Genomic DNA, 9752 nt, shown 5'->3' on the forward strand with positions numbered 1-9752 from the left:
TAGAACTGGCAGGAAATTTAAAGGTGGTTCTCTGAAAAACGATTTCCCCCTAATTAACTATTGTATCTTTTCAGAGCCCCTAACAAACTCTCTAGCTGTCTCTGCAGAAGCCTGGACTCAAGGTCAATGGATTGGGTTCCAGCCTGGGAATAAGCAAGACCCTGCATTCCTTCCTCGACATAAGGAGCCCAAGACCCCTTCCAGATTATACCAGCTTTCAGAGAATGCCCATAGCCCCTTCTTGTCCTAAAATAATCTCCTGACATCAGAGACTGAATCGTTGCCTTCTTCTGATGTTAAATTTCCACCCCAAAAGTAAACATGGAAATGTATATTATATATGTTTGCTCAGTGTGCATGCTCCATCTTTCCTCATGAATAATCATAAATTTCCTTGCCCTTTTGTCAAGGATTCTTTGAGTTTTACTCATCTGTTCAAATTTGTTCCAATGTTGCACTGGTTCCTTCAGGAGGACTGGAATTATTTTACTGTCCATGTAACTTTTACAAATGCCCCATCAAATGCAAAAACAGACAACCTACACCAAGCATGCATATTATGTTTGCTCATCAACGGGACTTAATAGAGAACATATATCACTTTTAAGCTTTCTACCATTTATATTACAATAAGTTTCCCCCTAAAGAGGAACCCTAGGTAAAAACAAAAACAAAAACAAAACAAAAAAAAGCAAAAAAAAAAAAACAACCCAGCATACTTAGTAACATACTTAGCAACAGGGGCTTAATGGATCCCAGAAAGATGACCAAGTCACCCTGGCACTGAGGGACATAAAAACAAAGTTGACATCAGTGCTGAGGGAAGATTACTGATCAAAAGAGGGAAATTACAAAGGAAAATTTCACCTTTGAACATTTGTGGGCCTCACTCCTGGGCTCCCAGGGAAACTATACCAAGGTCAAAATGACTGCAAAACCCCACAGCAAGGGCTCTATTTCTGTCCTGAGCACCCATTATACATCTGTTTGGTTAAAAAAATAATATAATAATATTAACCAAAAAGGACTATTCTAAGCAAAAAAATAAACAAAAGAAAAACCATAAGATTGAAGTCATACAGCCTTGCGCATACCAAAAACATAAGCTAAATCCTGTAACTTTCTGGAATGTGCTTTGTCATGATGATTTGTAACTCTTTACGTAAAAAAGATCTAAAGCCCTATACCAAACGTCCCTTCCCTGGAGCCTTCTCTTTGTAAAGATTGTGTATTCTGGGAAGCTGTTTAGGCTTGACTAAAACTCCTCCTTTCTTTTTAAAATTTAAGAGGAAGAAAAAAAAAAGATTTGTTCATTGTACATTGATTCAGACAACATTGGAGTAAAAATGAGAATAAGAAAGGCAACCTATCTAATAACATAATTAGATAAGATTATAAGATACATGAGAACATGAGGTATAACTCTATGGCAATATACTTGAAAACCTAAAGGAATTTTGCTTTCCTACCAAAGCCTGAATGTCCAAAATGAACTCCATGTACTCCATGACAACCTTCAAATTCCAGTATCTCAGCACCAAGATTTCTTTCTCGGGGCACCTGAGTGGCTCAGTGGTTGAGCACCTGCCTTCAGCCCAGGGCATGACCCAGGGGTCCTGGGATCAAGTCCCGTATCAGACTCCCCACAGGGAGCCTGCTTCTCCCTCTGCCTGTGTCTCTGCCTCTCTGTGTGTCTCTCATGAATAAATAAAATCTTTAAAAAAAATTTCTTTGTCAAACTAAACCACACATCACAAGTTGGGGACCTTGTGCCTTGGGTCACCATCCTCTGGGACCAGGTAACCATTGGATACTGGCAAAATGGCAAAGGAAGAGGAAGATAAAATGCATGCTGGCTCTCAAAACTCCTGCCAGAGAATGACACACGTTACTTCCATTATTAGCCAAACGAGCCACATGGTCACACCCAACTCCAAGATATGTGAGGGGGCAGGAGTGCCTGGGTGGCACAGTCAGAGGGCTCACTCTTGTTTTTGGCTCAGGTTGTGATCTGAGGGTCACAATACTGAGCCTCACATTGGGCTCCACACTTAGTGCAGAGTCTGTTTGAGATTCTCTCGCCTTCTCCCTCTGCCCGTCCCACTCATGCTTGCTCTAAAATAAATATTAAAAAAAAAAAAAAAGACTTCTGTGGGACAGGGGTGGGTGGGTGAGTGGAGAGAGTGAGCCCACTATGTGCCTTGAGGGAAAACCAGAAATAAAGTCATAGCCTTTGGAATGCTCCCAGTCTTTTAGTTTGCAATACCCAAATCTTCATGGAATATATCAAAATAACAGGTTTGGGGCAGATGTTCAGGGAAAACTTATATTTTAAAAATGCCACATTTTTAATCTGTGGGAAAAGCTTGAATTATATCCCAAATACAAGTGGTAGAACTTCAGAATCATCAACAAAAGGGAGACGCATCTTTGATATTCTAAGAAAAGCATCACAGTCTTACTGAACACCAAGCAATTATGTTCCTTTTCGGTGATGAAGCAGCAACGTTTTAAGCTGTTTACATCCCAATATTACAGTTTACAGTTTTTTCGTAATTGAACCCAAGTTCATTTGCCCTACATGCAGCAAAGCCAATCCAAGACATCAAGTGTGCAGCGAGGAAGAGGTTTATTCTAGAGGCAGCCCAACTAGGAGTCCAGAGAACAAAGCCTCCAACCCACCTCCCTGAAAGAGGGGAGTTAGGGATATTTAAAGACAAACCAAATAAGGTCTAGGTCAAAGGTTGCCACAACTCCTAGCCCTGTTAATCCCTTGGTGACTGATTTCAATCCCCACTGTCTTTTGATCATTCCTCCTCCTCGAGGGAGTTGAAATGGTGAAATGGTGACCAGTCTCGTCATGTCCTGCTGAGATGGGGCAAAGATTGAGGGCAGAAGAATGGCATCTTTCTGCACTCATTCAGAAATATTCTTCAATCTCTTGTGACCAGCTCTCCTGAATAGTAGCTTTAGGTCTGTCAGAGACTTGCCAGTCCAAGCTGAGCTCTTCCCTACGGATTCTGTGGAACCAGCTTAATTCCCTTTAGTTTCACTGGAGTGGGTAGCCAATAGGTCCTCATAAGATCCTGTCCACAGAGACTGGAGTTAGTCCTGCAGGATGCTTTTCCAGATCTTTAATAACAAACACCAAGTCCCCAGGATTCAGGCAGTGTAAGGGCACATCTGAGGGGAATATCAATGTGCAGTTAAAATCTACCCACCAGTTGGGGCCCCTGGCTGGCTTGGTTGGCAGAGGCTGCAATTCTTGATCTTGGGGTTGTAAATTCAAGCTCCATGTTGGATGTAGAGATTACTTAAAAAATAAAATCTAAAAACAAAACAAAACAAAACTACCAGTCTTGAGCTTCAGTTTGAAATTGTATACCTTTGAAGAATGGTAGAGACCCAGTCTGATTTTTAGTACAAATGTCACAATTGTTGGACTATTTTTGAGTAGTTCTCTGACGATCATGACCTACAATATATTTCTGGACCCACTGAAGAGTGGCATCTCACCGATAATAGAGGCTTTGGGGGAATATGGCAAATTATTTCTTCCATAAGATTTTCTGTGATAAGGATTATACTTTGTAATATTTACAGTTTTACAGCTATAATATTTTACAGCTGTAATATTTTTAGCTAGCTTTAGTGCCAGTATGAAGTCCAAATCCCTACTCCTTAGTTTGTAGCTCTTTTGAGGAATATTTGGGATGATATTCAGATCTAGGTCTGGTACTGAAGCCATTATAGAGGATTTTGGAGTCTCTGTAAGCTTCATTCTGCAGAGCTTCAGGGGAAAGAGGAGTTTTAGTTCAAAGATTCCAAGTTAACAAAATGGGAGAAGTCTGGATACCGTAGTTTGTAGAGTCATAGCCAGATATTTAAGGAAACCAGAAGAATTCGGGATCCAGCCCAAGTTCATAGGCAAACAACAAACTCAATATAGTTTATCAGAACTATAGTCTAACATCCAAAAAGATATGCAACTGAAACATGATTTCTCTAAAAATCACCCTCATATCCACCAAGGGCAGCCAAATTAAGATTGGGTTAAAAAGAAAAAAGAAAAAAGGAGAAGTCCAGTTCTAACAAACTTGGCTTATTTCTCTAAGTGCAGGGAGAATAGTGATTGGCCACATGGATTTGGTTTGTTTGTTTTTTTTTAACCTGCTTGGCTGGAATTTTTCATAAGGGATTTCAGATTGAACTTTTACAGCCTCTCCAGGCTAATAAGCCAAGCCAAATACTTGTCATCAGACTTCACTTGCAATATCTATAGATTTGGACGATTCCTCTCTCAGGTTCTTCTACCTGCCAGGAAGAAGCCAAATTAACTCACCTGGTAAGGCTGCTGGGAACCCTGTAAGCAAGATCAGCTTTCCCAATTTTCCCAAATAAGGTCAACCTTAAAAAAAAATAAATAAATAAGGTCAACCTTAGTTTCTTAAAGTTGTCTGGTCATATTTGAGTCTATGCAGGTCTCCCTCAAATAGGACATTCCAGCCAAAGCCCTGTTAATATAACCAATATTTCTAAGTATATCCTGTCATAAGAGGAACAGATTCTTACTTAACTTATGCAAATAAATACACTGCCATGAAAATATAATAATATTCACTGAGAGTTTCTGAAATCTGAGAGCAGACAGGGAGAAAAAGACAAATGTTTCATATTTGTTTACAAAGCAATTTTTTCCAGGTTTCTATAACTTCTTAATATGGAAAAACAAATACCAGAGAAGCAACAATATCATTTGCCTCAATACGTTCAGCCCCATGTTAATTCTTGTTCTGTTTGAATGCAATTTTCCCATTAATTCTGAAAATTCTTTTTTTTAATTCTGAAAATTCTTAATTTGGGGATCTTAAAGGTATCAGAAACCTGTATGTGTCAAAAGTATTTTCCATGAATCTCCTTGAAGTTGAAACAATTGCAGGAGCACCAGAGTAAAATAGTGACTGTAAATAAATGACAAGAGACTCAGAAATGGCCATGGTTGGAGATCTGATGAAAATTCATTTTAACGCAGTTGACAGGAAATTTAGTTATTTCTGTGACACACAACATTTCAATAATTAAAATTACAAGTGATCACACTATCAGGATATCAAAATATTAGGGATTTTATATGATTTCTGGAGCAGTTGTAGCCATTCACCCACACCACATAACGTAAGAAGGTTTATCATCACTTATTTGACAATCCTTCCCATGTAACTTGACATACCAAGTAAACAAGCCCAACTGGTTTAAAAGATTTCCTTTAGAAGCTGAATTTTGGGAAGTTTGTCAGAATTAACAGAAAGTTGTTTGTTTGTTTTTTTTTTAAGATTTACTTATTAATTAGAGACACAGGCAGAGGGAGAAGCAGGCTTCCTGCAAGGAGACCGAGGTAGGACTTGATCCCAGAACCCTGGGTTCATGACCTGAGCTGAAGGCAGATGCTCAACCACTGAGCCATCCAGGTGTCTCTTATCAGAAGGTTTTAAAACACATAGGATTAAATAGGATTACAGATCTTTACAAAACTTTCCAACTTAATTATCTGTTTAGCCAAGAAGGCAATAAGAGATTCTAAAGGCAAATTCAGAGGGGTTGCATCACTGTTAGCAAAACCTAGCTTTTTTAACATAAGATTCAACTTTAATTTATCCAAGACCTGATAAAGACAACACACAGAAACTATTTTCCCAGGTAGATTAAAGATAAAGAAAGACTTTGTTTACAGTTTCTTACTACAACTAGACCAATGAGCTAAGAAAGCTCAATCATTTTAACAGAGAAAAACCAAATTCCCATCTTATACTGGTGTACTACTGAAGTTAAAATTTCATTCCAAAAAGATGAAATTTTTTTTTTTTAGTTTTTTTAAAGATTTATTTTAAGGAGCTGCCTGGGCTCAGGGCGTGATCCTGGAGTTCCGGATCGAGTCCCGCCTCGGGCTCCCGGATCAGGTTCAGCGAGGAGCCTGCTTCTCCCTCTGTCCCTGTCTCTGCCTCTGCCACTCCCCTCTGCTCCTGGGCGCTCTCTCACTGTCTCACGCGCTCTCTCAAATAAATAAAATCCTTTAAAAAATGCTGACAGATCCAAAGACATGTCCATTTTAATTAAACCAAAGTTCTTTGCACATTTTTCTAAATTACATGAACTTGAAAAACATTTGGGTTAGTTCTATCTTTCAGTTTTAGAATGGCTAATTCTTGCAAGCCTCATCTTTAAACCAAGTACCTAGAGCTCTTTTACAAACTAACTTTAGCAATAACACCCAAGGTTAGAGAGGATATCCCACATTTACAACGTACATGGACCACACACAAATACACAAATAAGGTGCAAACAAAATCTTAAAGGCCCAATTTCCAAATATCTCCCTTTTACCAAATAAAACTAATGCAAAGGTAGTAGAGTTTATGGATCCATTATTGGCTATTTTCCTCCAGAATCTAATGAATATTATTATCAAGCAGTTGGGGGTGAGGGGAGATTGCCCAGTCCTGGAGAACTCAGCCAAAGAGCTGCATGCGGACACTGAGTTGTCATTTCCCTTTTTTCAACTAGAGCGTGGCTGGTTTTATGCAAAGATACCAAAAGCTAGAGCAACAACTAAAGGAGCTCAGAGTACCTCTGTGAGCACGAATTCATTCCTCCCTGAAAGTCAGGTCTTCACCAATTGAACCAAATGGCTTCTGTTTTTTTAATTTTTATTTATTTATGATAGTCACAGAGAGAGAGAGAGAGAGGCAGAGACATAGGCAGAGGGAGAAGCAGGCTCCATGCACCGGGAGCCCGACGTGGGATTCGATCCCGGGTGTCCAAGATCGCGCCCTGGGCCAAAGGCAGGCGCTAAACAGCTGCGCCACCCAGGGATTCCCCCCCAAATGGCTTCTAATTAACCTCTTCTCTTATTTTTCTTTTAAAGATTTTTAAAATTTTATTTTATTTTTTTAAAGATTTATTTATTTATTTATTCATGAGAGACAGAGAGAGAGAGAGAGAGGCAGAGACACAGGCAGAGGGAGAAGCAGGCTCCATGCAGGGAGCCCAACGTGGGACTCGATCCCGGGTCTCCAGGATCACACCCCAGGCTGCAGGCGGCGCTAAACCGCTGCGCCACCAGGGCTGCCCTTAACTTTTATTTTATAGAAAGAAAGCGACGCGAGGGACAGGGGAGAGAGCACCTCAAGCAAACTCTGCCTCCCGGGAGGGGGACAGTCAGGGATATTTAAGGGCAGAGGAAAGAGTTTGGTAAAAAAGTTGCAGCTGTGCTTAGTATTCCCACTAACCCTCTGGTTGGCTACTGGTTCCATTTCCACGGGCACTTGAGTGTTTTGCCTGGATGCTGGAGAACTAACTGTTGGGGAGCTTGGGGTTCTGTGCAACACATTATAATTCTTCCTATTTAAAATGCCAAGTGTTGGTGAGGACCCGGAGGAAGTGTAAGTCTTACCCACTGCGGGTGGAAGCGCAGAATGATGCGGCCCCTCTGGAAAAGTCCATCCACTTCTTTAAAAATTAAACATAGGCCATGGCCCACGCTCGGGGTGCGGCCCAAAAGGAGGGTGTCCATGAACAGACTCGCACACGAATGTTCATCACGAGTTATCTGTAATAGCCAAGTGCCCGCCAACGGCCGAGTGGGTGAGACTGTGGGTATGCTCGTCCCATAGAGACACTATTCAGGAAAAGGGACCGGACTGTCCACGAGCACAACGTGAACGGGTTTCATCGGAATGGGGCCGGCTGCCAGCAGCCAGAACAAGAAAAGAGTACACACTGATGACAGCATCCATAGAACTCTCTAGAAAATGCCAACTCTGGAGACAGACCTTGGCTCCATAGTTGCGCGGGACCGGGGCACCTGGGGCACCTGTGGGCACCTGTGGGCGGGAGAGATTGCAAGAGCGCTCCGGGGCTGAGGGCATGTACCCCTACCCTGCCTGTGGAGGCCGTTTCACGGGCACAGCTGCGTAAAACCACCAGATGTTACACTTGAAATCCGTGCAGTCGATTGACAATCACACCTGGAGACAACTTCTATTAAAAATAGGAAATAACTTCTGGGCATTTTCACGTAGAAACCTCGGATGGTATGAACGAGATCTTCACTTCCAACGTGCAGCGGGAAATGCCCGCGAGTGGAAGCCAGAGCTGGTGCCCTGGCCGCGTGCGGGGTGCACAGGCCCGAGTGGGGGGGGGGGGGGCGGCCCTGGGCACCAACGGCGGCACCCCCTCAGCTCCTAAAGGCGCTGGACTCAGCTGGCTGGAAGTGAAGACTGCAAACTAATCCACTCAATCCAGCCAGATCCTGGTTCTGGGGTCCGCATTCTAGGCTTAGCTAGATGGGTTGTGGAAGGCCCCTGGTTCCCCCCAAACCTTGGGGGGCTACTCTAACAAACGTGCGGGCGGCGGCGAACCAATCCCCCACTGGCTGCACGTTCTCCCAGCACAGGGCCCCCGCAGGTGCTTATTCTGAACTCTGCGACTCCTGCAGGTGCCCCGGTTCTAAACAGCATCAGCACCAGGCTCCCCTCTTAGGCCTTCTGTAGCCTCACGCCTCCTGGCGTCTCCGGCCCGCAGAGAATCTGAGCAAGTCCCCGCGGGCCCCAGCCCATCTGCAACAGGCCTCCCAAAGTGGCCATGGCCTCTGCGCCCCGACTCGGCAGCGCCTCCCCGCCCCCCCCTCCCCGCCTCTCGCCTCCCGGGACGCGCGCGGTTCCCGAGTCATGCCCGGGCGGCGGCTGCGGCGGCTGCGATGCGCACGGTCGGCCACCAGATGGCGCCCGCGGCGGCCTTCGAGCTCCGCCCCGCCCCCCGTGCACCTGCCGCCCCCCAGGTGCATCTCTCACCGCGCGGGGAGACCGGCCTGAGCCCCGGCGCCGGAGCCGATCTGCAAGGGCCAATCTGCGCGCTCCCCTCCCACCGCGGACTCCCGGCGACTGCAAACCCCGGGTTCGGGGCCGCTGCGGGCATCCCCTCTCCGCAGGGACCGATCCAGAGATTCTAGTTTAAACATTTGTGAGGAAACCAACTCGTTCCTCCCTTATTTGCATAAATGTTTTCCACTTTGGCTGTTCTCGTGAATCACCTGGGGGGCTTGAAAAATCCCGATAGCCCGGGAGTCCTGGAACTTCCCTCCCGCTTCGCTGATCAAAGCAAGTCACAGAGCCACATGGAACTTCAGCGTGCCCGGGAGGAACAGAAATCTTTGGTGGCCAACGCAAACTTCACAGCCTTCAAGGTGCCTGGGACGCTCTGTCGGTTAAGCTTCTGCCTTCAGCCCAGGTCATGATCCCAGAGTCCTGGGGCGGAGGCCGACCTGGGCTCCCGGCTCAGGGAGGAGGGGGGGTCTGCCTCTCCCTCTCCCTCTCCCTGCCACTCCCCCTCCTCTTGCTGTGCTCTCTCGCTCAAGTAAATAAAATCTAAAACACACACACACACACACACACACACAAATATCACAGCCCAAGAGAAACAGAAAACTAGTAAAAAAAGAAAAGGAACCAAAGATGATGGCACAATGATTTTATAGATAAATTCTCTTTAATTTAAATGATACTGTCTAAAGACCAGATTATCCTAAATTATTTTCAAGTGCAAGCTCCCTTATCTCTCTCTTGAAGTTAGCATTGTCTTAAAATCTGATTAAGAATCATAGAATAAAATTACATTATGCATGAAGCTCAAACGTGCAGGTGCGTGTAAGAACTGCAGTGAAGTTATTAGCAAGCTGACTCTAGACATGTAGTAAA

The 9752-nt window shown here is 44.2% G+C and overlaps 1 long non-coding RNA gene across 1 annotated transcript in view; it reads right to left on the minus strand.

Annotated features, from left to right (window-relative positions):
• Positions 1 to 8205, minus strand: part of LOC140641892 (uncharacterized) — a 33518-nt gene extending 25313 nt beyond the window's left edge. Inside the window, exons 1-2 of the long non-coding RNA XR_012038492.1 lie at positions 7451 to 8205; positions 4343 to 4408 (exon numbers count right to left, since the gene is read on the minus strand). This is a non-coding gene — a long non-coding RNA (uncharacterized lncRNA). The remainder of the gene's footprint in view (positions 1 to 4342; positions 4409 to 7450) is intronic.
• Positions 8206 to 9752: the final 1547 nt, after the last annotated feature.

Source organism: Canis lupus, chromosome 10 (assembly GCF_048164855.1).
Source record: "Canis lupus baileyi chromosome 10, mCanLup2.hap1, whole genome shotgun sequence".
Taxonomy (NCBI): Eukaryota; Metazoa; Chordata; class Mammalia; order Carnivora; family Canidae; genus Canis; species Canis lupus.